At 42.0% G+C, this 15,777-nt stretch overlaps 1 protein-coding gene across 2 annotated transcripts in view; it reads left to right on the forward strand.

The window, feature by feature from the left end:
* The window catches only part of LOC140732299 (alpha-2,8-sialyltransferase 8F-like), a 66,310-nt gene that overhangs the window by 27,199 nt on the left and 23,334 nt on the right, over nt 1–15,777 (forward strand). The gene's annotated exons all lie outside the window — the stretch shown is intronic.

Below are 15,777 nucleotides of genomic sequence, written 5' to 3' on the forward strand. Positions count from 1 at the left end.
GTCAGCAGAACTGGTAGGTGTGAGTTCAATTGTTATACTTAAGAGAAGTTTGATTAAGTACAATTAACGAGAGGCATTGATCGTGTGGATAGCCAGAGGCTTTTTCCCAATACTGAAATGGTTACCACAAGAGGACACAGGTTTAAGGTGCTGGGGAGTAGGTACAGAGGAGATGTCAGGGGTAAGTTTTTTACTCAGAGTGGTGAGTGCGTAGAATGGGCTGCCAGCAACGGTGGTGGAGGCAGAAACGATAGGGTCTTTTAAGATACTTTTGGATAGCTACATGGAGCTTAGAAAAACAGAGGGCCATAGGTGAACCTAGTAATGTCTAAGATAGGGACATGTTTGGCACAACTTGTATTGTGCTGTAGGTTTTCTATGTTTCAATGTTATATGGATGAGAGAGGTATGGAGGGCTATGGCCTGGGTGCATGTGGATGGGACTAGGCAGAAAACCAGGATGGCATGGGCTAGATGGGCTGAAAAGCCTGTTTCTGTGCTGTGGTTCTGTATGACAATGATTCTATTGCATTCTCCTTATTTTTGAGCTCTACCCATATTGGATCAGCCCTCCAGTTTGTCCTCCCTGGCTGCAGCTGTAAGATTTTCTCTGATCAGTAGAACAATTTCTCATGACTTACTTCCCCCTCTATCACATCTGAAATACTGGAAGCCCGATGTTCAACTGCCCAGACCTGCCCCTCCCACATCCTATGATACAATCAAGTCCCAGAGCAATATAAAGGTGAAGAGGCCAATGTTGAAGAAAACTTAACAAGAGGAAAATAAGTCACACAATGAATAGTATTAAAATAGTTAAGAGCAAGGCGAAGCACATAAATGTCCATAAATGATTCAACATACTTGCAGTGAAGAAGTGGAAGCAGCAACATAACCACAGACAAGCTCTGGTTAGATTACTGTGTTTTTGCCGGACTTGATTATGGTTAACAGTCACAGTAGTAATTACGAAGTTTGATGAGCTATTTGCCAGCACAGCAAGGAAAGAAGAAACTTTTGGCTTCTTGTTTTTACATCAGAAATTTCTAAAATGTTCCCAATCCATGGGCTTGCTGCTTCTCCCGGTAACTTCATAAACCTTTCCTTAGCTTGATTATTAGTTTAATTTCTGTTGTAATCATTTATTAAAAAAATATAGAAATGTAGAAAACCTGTAACACAATACTGGCCCTTCGGCCCATGATGCCGTGCCGAACATGTACTTATTTTAGAAATTACCTCGGTTACCCATAGCCGTCTATTTTTCTAAGCTCCTTTTTTCTTATCCAGGAGTCTCTTAAGAGACTCTATTGTATCCGCCTCTAACTCCATCGCCGGTAGCCAATGCCAAGTCTCACCACCCTCTACGTAAAAAAATAACTTATCCTTGACATCCCCTCTGTACCTACTGCCAAGCACCTTAAAACTGTGCACTCTTGTGTTTGCTGTTTCAGCCCTAGGAAAAAGCCTCTGACTATCCACACAATCAATGCCTCTCATCATCTTGTACACCTCTACCAGGTCACCTCATATCCTCCGTCGCTCCAAGGAGAAAAGGCTAAGTTTGCTCAAACTATTCTCAAAAGGCATGCTTGCCAAACCAGGCAACATCCTTGTAAATCTCCTCTGCACCCTTTCTATGGTTTCCACATCCTTCCTATAGTGAGGCGACCAGAACTGAGCACAGTACTCCAAGTGGGGTCTGACCAGGGTCCTATATATCTGTGACACTACCTCTCGGCTGCTGAACTCAATCCCATGGTTGATGAAGGCCAATACACCGTATGCCTTCTTAACCACACAGTCAACCTGTGCAGCAGCTTTCAGTGTCCTATGGAGTCAAAACCCAATGTGAGAGTTAATTACTTATTAAGATGTGCAGTGACTCCAAGGAGTTAAATACTAAGCTTCTGCTAAACTGCTAACGCAAGGATGACTAAAGGGGGGGGGGGGGGGTGGTCGCTAAAGCTGCAAAGGTGTAACCGTGAAGATTGTGAAATATGCTACTGATAATAAAATAGAGGATGTAATGGTTGACCGTGGGTTGTAACGAAAGACAACCCCAAATATGGAATGGAAAAGTACTGAGTACTAAGCTCAAGAGTGTGCACCTCCTAGCTCTTCTGAGCCGGGAGGGGAGGAGTTAAGAGAGACATATAAAAATTGGAACTGTGTAAGGCTCAAGGTTCCTTTTTATAAGGCACCCAGCTCTGCAGACCTGTTCTAATAAACTTTGTTTCCTTGAATTTGTCCTTGGCCATGATTCAGGGGCAGGACGTTTCTGACACCCAAGATGCCTCTGATACTCCATACTGCCAAGAGTATTACCATTAATACTATATTCTGCCATCATATTTGACCTACCAAAATTAACCACTTCATACTTATCTGGGTTGAACTCCATCTGCTACTTCTCAGCCCAGTTTTGCATCCTATCAATGTCCCACTGTAACCTCCGACATCCCTCCACACTATCCACAATACCCCCAACATTTGTGTTATCAACAAATTTACTAACCCATCCCTTCACTTCCTCATCCAGGTCATTTATAAAAATCACAAAGAGTAGAGATCCCAGAACAGATCCCTGAGGCGCACCACAGATGACCAATCTCTATGCAGAATATGACCCATCTACAACCACTCTTTGCCTTCTGTGGGCAAGCCAGTTCTGGATCCACAAAGCAATTTCCCCTTGGATCCCATGCCTCCGTACTTTCTCAATAAGCCTTGCATGGGGTACCTTGTCAAAAGCCTTGCTGAAATCCATATACACTACATCTACAGCTCTTCCTTCATCAATGTGTTTAGTCACATCCTCAAAAAATTCAATCAGGCTCGTAAGGCACGACCTGCCTTTAACAAAGCCATTCTGAAAATTGCTAATCATATTATGCCTCTCCAAATGTTCATAAATCCTTCTCTCAAGATCTTCTCCATCAACTTACCAACCACTGAAGTAAGACTCAGTGGTCTATAATTTCCTGGGTTATCTCTACTCCCTTTCTTGAATTAGGAAACAACATATTTTGGAACCTTTTGGTTTCCCTTAATCCTCTCAGCCAAGGCCTTCTCATGGTCCCTTCTGGCTTTTCTAATTTCAGTTTTAAGCTCCTTCCTGTTAGCCTTATAATTTTCTAGACTTCTATCATTACATAGTTTTTTGAACTTTTCGTCAACTTTTCTTTTCTTGACTAAATGTTTAACAGCCTTTATACAGCACGGTTCCTGTACCCTACCATCCTTTCCCTGTCTCATTGGAATGTACCTATGCAGGATGTCACGCAAATATCCCCTGAAGATTTGCCACATTTCTACCATACATTTCCCTGAGAACATCTGATCCTAATTTATACTTACAAGTTCCTGGCTGATAGCTTCATATTTCCCCTTACTCCAATATAACGCTTTCCTAACTTGTCTGTTCCTATTCCTCTCCAATGCTATGGTAAAGAGATGGAATTATGATCACTATCTCCAAAATGCTCTCCCACTGAGAGATCTGACACCTGACCAGGTTCATTTCCCTGGAAGCCTGATGGAAGTTTATTAAATTATGAGAGCAATTGATAGGATAGATTGTCAGAATCTCTTTCCCAGGCCAGAAATACCAAATATTGAAAAAAAAACAGACATTTATTGAGAAGAGATGTTAAGGCAGATGATTAGTGTAAATTTTTTTCTCACAGAGTGGTAGATGCCAGGAGCAGCTGCCAGTGTGGTGGTAGAATCAGACACAATATTGATATTGACAGACACATGGAGACTTAGGATCATGTACAACCATCTGGAATTAGTTACTGTAGCCCATGTGGTCTATTCTATATTGTTCTATATTCTATGTGGGCTTCTCTGTAATACCACAGCAAGCCCTATCTCAGACCATTGAGTTCAAGTTCCCTTTTCTCGTGAATGAAATTTCATTACAATGCTGCAAAAAGAAACAAAATAAGCATAAAGAATACAATTTTTTAAAAAAGCTGTAAATATATAAGCAATCCTAGAAAACGTAATGTACAAGAAACTGTTATATACAGTGTGTGTTTAATGCTTCAGTAATAGATAGATGATAGATAGATAGATACTTTATTCATCCCCATGGGGAAATTCAACTTTTTTCCAATGTCCCATACACTTGTTGTAGCAAAACTAATTACATACAATACTTAACTCAGTAAAAAATATGATATGCATCTAAATCACTATCTCAAAAAGCATTAATAATAGCTTTTAAAAAGTTCTTAAGTCCTGGCGGTAGAATTGTAAAGCCTAATGGCATTGGGGAGTATTGACCTCTTCATCCTGTCTGAGGAGCATTGCATCGATAGTAACCTGTCGCTGAAACTGCTTCTCTGTCTCTGGATGGTGCTATGTAGAGGATGTTCAGAGTTTTCCATAATTGACCGTAGCCTACTCAGCGCCCTTCGCTCAGCTACCGATGTTAAACTCTCCAGTACTTTGCCCACGACAGAGCCCGCCTTCCTTACCAGCTTATTAAGACGTGAGGCGTCCCTCTTCTTAATGCTTCCTCCCCAACATGCCACCACAAAGAAGAGGGCGCTCTCCACAACTGACCTATAGAACATCTTCAGCATCTCACTACAGACATTGAATGACGCCAACCTTCTTAGGAAGTACAGTCGACTCTGTGCCTTCCTGCACAAGGCCTCTGTGTTGGCAGTCCAGTCTAGCTTCTCGTCTAACTGTACTCCCAGATACTTGTAGGTCTTAACCTGCTCCACACATTCTCCATTAATGATCACTGGCTCCATATGAGGCCTAGATCTCCTAAAGTCCACCACCATCTCCTTGGTCTTGGCATCAGCGAACTTCTGCACATGGCAGGACTCCGAGTTATATTGGAAGTCTGATGTGTACAGGGTGAACAGGACCGGAGAGAGTATTAGAATAATTTTGTAAATATTCTGCTTGATTAAGCATTCTTGTTTCTTTCAATGATTCATTACAGATTATATGTATAAATACGTGAATTGCATATGTTATCATGCTACTATATGATATGTGTGTGTACTTAAAGTAAAACTCAAAGTTAGACTTGCATTTTGGACTCGCGTATACTTTGAATTAGTTTAATGTTTTGAAGTTACAAAACATAACATTGGCGATGAAATATTTTTAAAACACACCTAAGACAGCTATCACAAACAAGAGAAAAGCTGCAGATGCTGGAAATCTGAGCAACACACACAAAATACTGGAGGAACTCAGCAGGCCGGGCAGCATCTATGGGGAAAAAGCACCGTCGACGTTTTTGGCCGAAACCCTGGATGCCATGCCCCTCCTACTCCATAAAGCCTCTATTTTGGCTCTTTGTTGCTTCTATATTTGCAGCCACAATTACAACATTCGAAGGGTGTTTGAACAAGTATATGGATAGGAAATACAGAGAAAATATGGGTCTTATGCAGCCAAATAGGATTAGTTCAGTGTAAATATATACGTATCTTTTAATATTGAGAGATAGGAAAATGTTCAATAAAAGCTGGTTGTCAATGTTAAACAAAATCTTGAAAGCTAATGTGCAGGTGCAGCAGGCTGTTAGAAAGACGTCTTTTATTGCAGGAAGATTTGAATGCAAGAGCAATGATCTCTTATCACAATAATATAAACTATTGTTGTGATCTTGTTTTCCAGTTCTTTCTCCATTGCTATCCATGTTTGCTTTTCCAAGAAAAGTTCAGAGAATGTTGATGGTACTGCTAAAATGATGGTCTCAAAATGGGAGGAAGATAAACATCCTCCATATTCTGGATCTGAAGGGACATCATTTTCAGACCAAAGAAGGATCCAGTACTAGCATTCCTTCTCTAAGACATTAATGAATCAGATGGGTGTTAAATAAGAATTCACTCATTTCATAATCACCATCATAATGACCAGCTTTAACTCCAAGTGTATTTAATTTCTTGATTATGAGTTCCCCAGATGCCATTGTTAGATTTAAGCTTTACCTATGGATTAATGGTCCACAACTCTGGATTTGTGCCCAGAAACTTCAGTGGTACTTTACCCCATCCTGCTGTCCTTCATATTGAATCTATCTTTTTCAATTCCTCCATAGTTCAGCTTTGCATGCAGGCTATCTTCTTTCCTTCATGTCCACTCTGGTACTGTAGTTGTAGAATTTGACCTCAATCCCTCCAGACTGGCTTACACTTGTGGCTTAGTGCAGAACAATATTTTTCTACTGATTTATTGCTCTCAAAGGTAATGTTCAAATATTGATCTGCTCTTGCCTTCAAAACTTTAAGTGCCACTCACCTGCGTGGTCCACTGTATCTACTTCATTTTTGGTTTTATTCAGTCATTTTTCAGGAGATGAGTACAGAGGCGAGGCCAGCATTTATTTCTCAATAATACCTGCCCTGAAAAGGTGCTAGAGGGCTGCCTCTGGAACGGCTGTTTTCTTTTTGATGAGCGTGCTTCCACATGGTGAAACACATGGCTGGTGTGCTTCTATGCACCTGAAGCCTCTTGCAAGTAGAGGTCAAGGGCAAGGCAGTTTCCTTTGGAGCCCATGTGTTACGTACCCCATAACGGGTTAAAAAGGACCAGCAGAAATGGACACACCTGGAGTCTCAGTCTTCCTTTATAAACACTATTTTATTAGTAACTATATAATATAGTAATAAAAAAACAAGATAAGGATAACAGGTTAGCAGAGTATATGCATATATAAGTGAGTAAATAAAGTTCCCAAACTTCTCCCAGCTCAGGATATAAATGATACAGTCTTATGATGATATAGGTATGAAGTCAGTTCCGTTCTGGATATTGAATTGAGTAGATTGAAGAGAGAGATGTGATTTGTCTTCCCAGTGCCGATGCCATCGAATCTTGCACATCGTCCACCTGCTCCCGAAACTTACTAAAGTCACCAAAAGAGAGTGCCATTTTCACGCGGTAAAGCTATCAGCCCAGGCGAGGGTTAAACACACCGATCGTTTTCCACCGGTCACCCCCTTGTACACACTGTGAGCAAAAACCCCACCTTTGTCGTGGGCACACAAAACTCAACCAGTGTCAGTTTCATCAGTTTGCATTTTGTGTGTGTTGCTTGAATTTCCAGCAGCTGCAGATCTCCTTGTGTTTGCATTGGGAAAATCAGTTTGGTACTGGATCCCAAGACAGGGAATTTGTAGAATGTCTACCAGATGACTTTTTAGAGCAGCTTGTGGTTGAGCCCACAAGGAGAAAAAGCAATTCTGAATTGGGTGTTGTGAAATGAATCAGATTTGATTAGGAAACTCAAGGTAAAGGAACCTTTAGGGGTCAAAGGTCATAATGGAAACATAGAAATGTTGAAAAACTTACAGCACAATACAAGCCCTTCAGGCCACAAAGCTGTGCCAAACATGTCCCTACCTTAGAAATTGCCTAGGGTTACTCATAATCCTCTATTTTTCTAAGCTCCATGTACCTATCCAGGAGTCTCTTAGAAGACCCTGTTGTATCCGTCTCCACCACCATCGCCGGCAGCCCATTCCACACACTCACCACTCTCTGCAAAAAATAATTTAGTCCTGATATCTCCTCTGTACCTGCTTCCAAGCACCTTAAAACTGTGCCATCTCGTGCTAGCTATTTCAGCCCTGGGAGAAAGCCTCAAACTATCCATGCAATCAATGCGTCTCATCATCTTATTCACAATAATATTATAGAATTTACCCTGCATTTTAAGGGGTAGAAGATAAAATCAAATATACTGTATCACTACTACAGTGGAGTAAAGGGAATTACAGAGGCATGAGAGGTTGCTGGCTAAAGTTGATTGGAAAGGGACACTAGCAGGGATGATGACTGAGTATCAGTGGCTGGAGTTATTAGGAGCAATTCGGAAGGCAGTGTATAGATACATCCCCAAGGTGAAGAAATATTCTAAGGAGAGGATGAGCCAACCATGGCTAACAAGGGAAGTCAAAAACAGCATAAAAGAGGGTGCATGTAATATAACAAAGAGTGAGAAATTAGAGGAATAGGTAACTTTTAAAAAAACAACAGAAAGCAACTGACAAAAAACATAAAGAAAGAAATGATGAAATATGCAGGTAAGCTAGCCAATAATATAAAAGGCGATACCAAAATTTTTTCATATATAAAAGAGGGATAAGAGTGGATACTGGACCACTGGAAAATTATGCTGGAGAACTAGTAATTCTGGAGAAAGAAATAGTGTATGACGTTAATAAGTATTTTGGGTCAGTCTTCATTGTGGAATACACTAGCAGTATTCCAGAAGTTCAAGTGTCAGAGACAACAAATTAGTGTGGTTGCTTTTACTAAAGAGGGTGCTTGGGAAGCTGAAAGTCCGAAGGTAGATAAGTCACCTGGACCAGATGGACTACACCCCAGGGTCCCGAATGACGTAGCTGAAGAGATTATGCAGGCATTAGTAATGGTTTTTCAAGAATCACTAGATTCTGTAATATTTCCAGGGGGCTGGAAAATAACAGATGTCACTCAAATTTTTAAGAAGGGAGGGAGGCAGAAGAATAGAAATTATAGGCCAATTAACCTGACATCAGTGGTTGGAAAGACATTGGACTCCATTATTAAGGATGAAGTTTCAGAGTACTTAGAGGCACATGATAAATTAGGCAAAGTCAGCATGGTTTCCCTAAGGGGAAATCTTGCTTGACAAATTATTTGGAGTTCTTTGAGGAAATAACATGCAGGATAGACAAAGGAGAGGTGTATTATCTAAACTAAGTTTTCCGGTGGCCCAATCACTTCGGGAGTGAGAGAGGAGGCAATTCACAGGCCAGGGAGAAAGATTTAAAAAGGAGTGTTCGTGTCTTTCAGCTTTTTCCCAGTGCCCAATCAAAGCGGGAGCATGAAAGGAAGTAACTCACAAATTGGGGAAAGATATTTAAAAAGGAGCATTCATATTTTTTTGGTGTTTTTCCAGTGGTCCAATCACATCAGGAGTGAGAAAGAAGACGACTCACAAGTCAGGGAGAGAGATTTAAGATGGAGTGTTTGTGGGCTTTTGGTGTTTTCCAGAAGCACAGCCAAATAGCAACTACCTGCGTCTCAATATCACCAAGACCAAGGAGATGGTGGTGGACTTTAGGAGATCTAGGCCTCATATGGAGCCAGTGATCATTAATGGAGAATGTATGGAGCAGGTTAAGACCTACAAGTATCTGGGAGTACAGTTAGACGAGAAGCTAGACTGGACTGCCAACACAGAGGCCTTGTGAAGGAAGGCACAGTGTCGACTGTACTTCCTAAGAAGGTTGGCGTCATTCAATGTCTGTAGTGAGATGCTGAAGATGTTCTATAGGTCAGTTGTGGAGAGCGCCCTCTTCTTTGTGGTGGCGTGTTGGGGAGGAAGCATTAAGAAGAGGGACGCCTCACGTGTTAATAAGCTGGTAAGGAAGGCGTGCTCTGTCGTGGGCAAAGTACTGGAGAGTTTAACATCGGTAGCTGAGCGAAGGGCGCTGAGTAGGCTACGGTCAATTATGGATAACTCTGAACATCCTCTACATAGCACCATCCAGAGACAGAGAAGCAGTTTCAGCGACAGGTTACTATCGATGCAATGCTCCTCAGACAGGATGAAGAGGTCAATACTCCCCAATGCCATTAGGCTTTACAATTCTACCGCCAGGACTTAAGAACTTTTTTTTAAAAAGCTATTATTAATGCTTTTTGAGATAGTGATTTAGATGCATATCATATTCTTTACTGAGTTAAGTATTGTATGTAATTAGTTTTGCTACAACAAGGGTATGGGACATTGGAAAAAAAAGTTGAATTTCCCCATGGGGATGAATAAAGTATCTATCTATCTATCTATCTATCTATCTATCTATCTATCTATCTATCTATCTATCTATCTATCTATCTATTAGCAAAGGCAAATAAAATTAAGGCAAGGTTAAGTGTTGTGTGAATGGACCAGTGTTAGAATGGGGAGGCTTTGGCTCATCAGGCTTTGAAGAAAACAGGATTGGGTGAGATAAGTATTTGGTGAGCTACTTCATTCTTCGTTTCTCATCTGTTCGTCCAATGAGAAACGCTCGAGGAGCTGAGTTATGTTCTTTGTGTAAGATGTGGGAATTTTGGAAGACTTCCAGCCTCCTACATAACCACATCTGCACCAGATGCACCAAGCTACAGCTCCTCAGAGAATGTGTTAAAGAAATGGAGCCTGATGAATATTGGCTCAAACGGGAAACTGAGGAGATAGTAGATAGGAGATACAGGGAGATAGTCACCCCTGAGTTGCAGGAGGCGGGTAACTGGGTGACTGTCAGAAGAGGAAAAGGAAATGGGTAGCCAGTACAGAGTACCACTGTGGCTATTCCTTTCCATAACGAGTATACCACTTTGGATACTGTTGAGAGGGTCAACTTACCGGAGGGACCCACGGTGACCGGGTCTCTGCACTGTGGCTCAGAAGGGAAGGGAGGGGAGAAGGGGACTGCGGCAGTGATAGGAGATTTTATAGTTAGGAGCATTAGATATGAGATTTTATGGATGTGATAGAGATGCCTGGATGGTATGTTGCCTTCCAGGTCCCAGCATCAGGGACATACAAGAATGGGTATACAAGCTGAGGCAGTGTGTAATTAGACTGTCAGGAAGTTCAAGCTGATGAAAGGGCAAAATTGAAGTCAGTGGGATGAGTTGTAGGTTTACAGGGGCCAAAATAAAAAAGGGTGAATACAGGGCAGGAAGTTTTATATTCAAATGCACACAGTATAGGGAATAAAGTAGATGATCTTGCAGCTTAGAGATTGGCAGGTTTGATGTTGTGGGCATCACTGTGTCAGGACTGAAATAAGATTATAGTTGGGAGCTTAACATCCTAAGGATACGCTTTGCATTGAAAGAACGGGTAGATAGGCAGAGGGGGTGGCATGGCTCTGTTGGGAAAAAAAAGGGAACCAAATCCTTTGAAAGAGATGACAGAGGATTGGAAGATGTAGAATACTTTTGGGCAGAGCTAAGAAACTGGCAGGGTAAAAGAGCTTGATAGGAGTTACATACAGGCCTCCAAACAGTAGCTAGGATATCAGCTACAAATTACAATGGGAGATTTAAGACGATGCTTGGGATATTGGCAGCTAACAAAATTGCTAACTACTTTATTAATAACACTTTTATTCTGAAAACAATCATTGCAATCAATAAACAAGAGGAAATCTGCAGATGCTGGAAATCCAAGCAACATCCACAAAATGCTGGAGGAACTCAGCAGGCCAGGCAGCATCTATGGTAAAGAGTACAGTTGATGTTTCAAGCCGAGTTCCTCCAGCACTTTGTGTGAGTTGCACTGCAATCAATAGCCTGTAACTGTCATGGTTCGGTCTGCTGGCTGCTTCTTTCAGTTAATTTCCTTTTCCCCATGTTCCGGGGAAAAGACCCTGTTGGGCTCTTTGATTAGGGCACCTGATCCTTATTCAAACGGTTCAGGATAAAAACCCCAGCTTACAGCTACTCGCTGCTGGTTTGTCACTGGGCGGCTATGCTCGTTCTGGGCTGCTGAGAATGAGTCGAGTCGAGAGTGTGCCCGTTGCAGCTCCTGGGTCAAGTCGAGAGTCTGTCATCCACTGTTCCTGCTTCGAGTCAAGAGGCTGGTACGTCACTGTAGCCTGAACGGTGATGAATGTGCTGAGCCGCTGAGAATAAGAGACCATCTTCATGAACTTCTCCATGTCAAAATACATTTTGTCTGTTGTTGTTCGTTTCTGTCATCTCATGTCCAGCTGAATGGGTCCGGCTGTTTTCCCGCTGCTCTGAGCCGGGATGCGAGTGGTCTGTCAATTTGTTTTGTTGGCTCTGAGTCCCAGTCCAAGTCAAGGCTCTGAATCCAAGTACAAGTCCAGGCTCTGTGTTCCAGTCAAGTCCAAGTTGAGGCTTTGTGTCCAGTCAAGTCGAGGCTTTGTGTCTGGGTCAAGTTACAGTCCAAGTCCTGGCTCCGAGTCCAAGTCACGTCCCAGTCCAAATCAAGTCCAAGTCCCGGTTCCAAGTCCAAGTGCGTCTCCGTGTCAAGTCTCCATGTTTGTGTCCAGCACTTGGGTTCACCCCCAGTCACTCTGTGTAACAGTAACTTCCCTCTTTGAGGTGTGAACTGAAGTCTCAAGGGTTCAGGATGGTTGTGTTCTGTGTATATGTCTCATGAATCAAGGTGGCGGGGCCAAAGCCTGAGAAAGAGGAACAAACCAATATATGGTCATTGCTGGGGCAGTCGGTGCAGATTTGAAGCAGTGCATCTGTGGCGAGCCAAGGCAAGGCAGGGCCTGAGAGTGAGGAACAAGCCAATATTAGACCAAGTTAAGCTCTGGGCCAGAATTGGAAGGTAAGGTAGGGGCAAAATTGAGGCTGTCAGGCCCAGTCCCAAAAGCATATTGATGTGGCAGAGCCTGGGTCCAAGAGTGAGTGGATTTAAGCTCTGTGTCATATTGAAAAGGACGGGGTGTCTGGGCCAGAGGTGAGGGACGGGCCGGTGTTTACGCAATGCTCGGTGAGGTTTACTCGTCTCTGTGCTGAACTGAAGGCTGTAGCCTGCAACTACCAGGCTTCCGGATTGGCTGTTACTGGCTTCATGTCTGTGAACTCACTTTCATAAACGTTTGTTCGGAATGTTACTCACTTACTTTTTATCCTCTGTATGATTTGTTCTTATTTTTGCAGATTGGGTATTTGATGATCTTTTTCAATGGGTTCTTTAGGGTTTCTTTGTTTTATAGATGCCTGTGAGGAGATGAATCTCAAGATTGAATATAGTATACATACTTTGATGATAATTGTACTTTGAACTTTGAGATAGAAAATGCATGTCATGGTGGATTTCAATATGCAGGTAGATTGAGAAAATCAAATTGGTACTGAGTGCCAAGAGAGGGAATTTGTAGAATGCCTACAAGGTAGCTGTTTAAAACAGCTTGTGATTGAGCCCAATAGGGTATCAGCTATTCTGGATTGGGTGTTGTGTAATGAACTGGATTTGATTAGGGAAATGAAGGTAAATGAAGATATTGAAGACAGTGATTATAATGTGATAGGATTCACCCTGCAGTTTCAGAGGGAGAAGGTAGAGCCAGATCAGTATTACAGGCAAGTAAAGGGACTTACAGAGGCATGAGAGAGGGACCAGCCAAAGTTGATTGGAAGGGGACACCAGCGGGGACAACAGCAGAGCAGCAATGGTTGGAGTTTCTGGAAGCAATTCAGAAGGCACAGGATGGATACATCCCAAAGAAGAAGTGTTCTAAAGGCAGAATGACACAACCGTGGTTGACAAAGGAAGTCAATGCCACTTAAAAAAAAGCCAAAGAGAGGGTATATAATATAGCAAAAGTTAGTGTGAAGTTCGAGGATTGGGAAGCTTTTAAAAAACAACAGAAGACAACTAAAAAAGCTGTAAGAAGGGGATTGATGAAATATGAAGGTAAGCTCGCAAATAATATCAGAGGATACCAAAAGTATTTTCAGATATGTAAAGCGTGAAAGAGAGGTGAGAGTAGATATCAGACTGTTGCAAAAGTAATACTGGAGAGGTAGAAATGGGGACAAGAAAGTGGGGTATTAGCTGAGTAAGTGTTTTGCATCTGTCTTCACTGTGGGAGACACTCGCCATATGCCGGAAGCTGAGGAGTGTCAGGGGTCAGAAGTGAGTGCAGATGCTATTACTAGGGAGGAGGTGCTTGGGAAGGTGAACGGTCTGAAGTTAGATAGGTCAACTGGATCAGATGAACTACTCTCCAGGATTCTGAAAGAGGTAGCTGAAGAGATTGTGGAGGAATTAGTGATAATCTTTCAAGATCAAAAAAAAATTGGCATCTTTCCAGAGGACTGGAAAGTTGAAAATGTCTCTCTACACTTCAAGAAGAGAGGGAGGCAGAAGAAAGGAAATTAAAGGCCAGTTAGCTTGACCTTAGTGTTGGGAAGATGATGATTGTTAAGAATGAGGTTTTGGGATATTCAGAGGCACATGATAAAATAGGCCATAGTCAGCATGGTTTCCTTTTGATAGAAAAATCTGTTGGAATTCTTAGAGTGCTTAGCCCACTGCTCTACTGTCTCTACACCCATGGTTGGGCACCGCTCAAACAGCATCAATACATTTGCTGATGATACAATGATTGTTAGCAGGATCTCAAATGGTGCCAAAAAGACGTAAAGGAGTGAGATATGCCAGTTAGTTGAGTGATGTCACAGCAACAACATCCACAAGACCAAAGAGCTGATTGTGGACTTCAGGAATGGTATGACGAGGGAACACAAACCTGATCCTCATAGAGGGATCAGAAGTGGCGACGCTGAGCAATTTCAAGTTCCTGGATGTCAATATCTCTGAGGACCTAAACTGGATGCAACATGTGGATGGAACTATAAAGGAGTCAAGACAGTGCTATATTTCATTAAGAGTTTGAAGAGATTTGGTTTGTCAACTAAAACACTCAAAAGCTTCTACAAGTGTATCATGGAGAGCATTCTGACTGGCTGTATCACTGGTGTTGGGGGGAGGGTACTGCTCAAGATCAAAATAAGTTGTAGATACTTGTAAAATTAGTCAGTTCCATCATGGGTTCCAGCCTCTGTACTATTCAACGCATCTTCAAAGAGTGGTGCCTTAGGGAGGCAGTGTCCATCGTTAAGGATCCCCACCACCCAGGACATGCCCTCTTCACACTGTTACCATCAGGAAGAAGGTACAGGAGCCTGAAGGCACACACTCAGCGATTCAGAAACAACTTCTTCCTCTCTGCCACCAAATTATAAATGGTCATTTAACCCATGAATACTACCTCACTATTTTTTTATTTCTAATATTTTGCACTATTATTTTAATAAACTGAAGTATTTAATAGACATATATATTGTGATGCTCTGGGGGATGGAGGGGTGGAGAGTGTGGTCAACAGCCTGCCCCAACATTCCTAATGACCAGTGCTTTTTATTGTTATTGTGTTAAAGTACTTTTGTGGAATTATGGTGGGATGTTCAAGTTCATTTATTGTTACATTTTTGCATGCGTTATACAGTTGTTCGTACACGTGTTTGTGGATCACCCTCACTGTAACTGGGGTGTGAAATAATCACCTCCCCCATCTGTATGTGACTGAGTGGGTTCTCTCCCTGGGTCATAGCGCCCAGTCTGTTTTTGTGTTCATCACAATAAACATAGTCTTTGAGTTTAATGAGATTCTTCCTCTATCATTATGGACCAAGTTCACGCCACATTGGTGTCAGGAGTGGGATTAGAAATTAATGGTAAGTTTGAAGAGCTACGACTTTGGATAGGCCACCTTAAGACCCAGAGAATAAGTCGAGGGCCTGAGGATTATGCCTCCCCACACCCCCAGGCGGGCTAATGAAGACAGAACCCAGCGGTCAGAGATCAGCCATGATGGAACGGTGGAGCAGACTCGATGAGCTAAATGGCCAAACTCTGCTCCTATTTTTTATAGTCTTTTGGAAGTCAGCCAGTTTACTGTTTTGACCATTATACTAAAAGCTATTTTGATGGGAAATACTACCTGCATTTTGTTGTCTGATGAATGAACTTCACTCCAGTAATAAGTTGGACATTTCCAAAGTTGTCAGACATGAATTTACACTTGGTATAACTATAGTTATGCAACACACACATAACGCCTGAGCAGCTCAGCAAATTGTTACTTCTTGTTGAGATTTGTAACTATTACTCATAGATGACTGCAACGTTTTAGTGAAGAAAATAGATTTAAGCAGACAGATTTACAATAGACGGATGTGTCATTGTGTGGTTTCATTACTCCA

Source organism: Hemitrygon akajei, chromosome 8 (genome assembly GCF_048418815.1).
Source record: "Hemitrygon akajei chromosome 8, sHemAka1.3, whole genome shotgun sequence".
NCBI classification, from domain to species: domain Eukaryota; kingdom Metazoa; phylum Chordata; class Chondrichthyes; order Myliobatiformes; family Dasyatidae; genus Hemitrygon; species Hemitrygon akajei.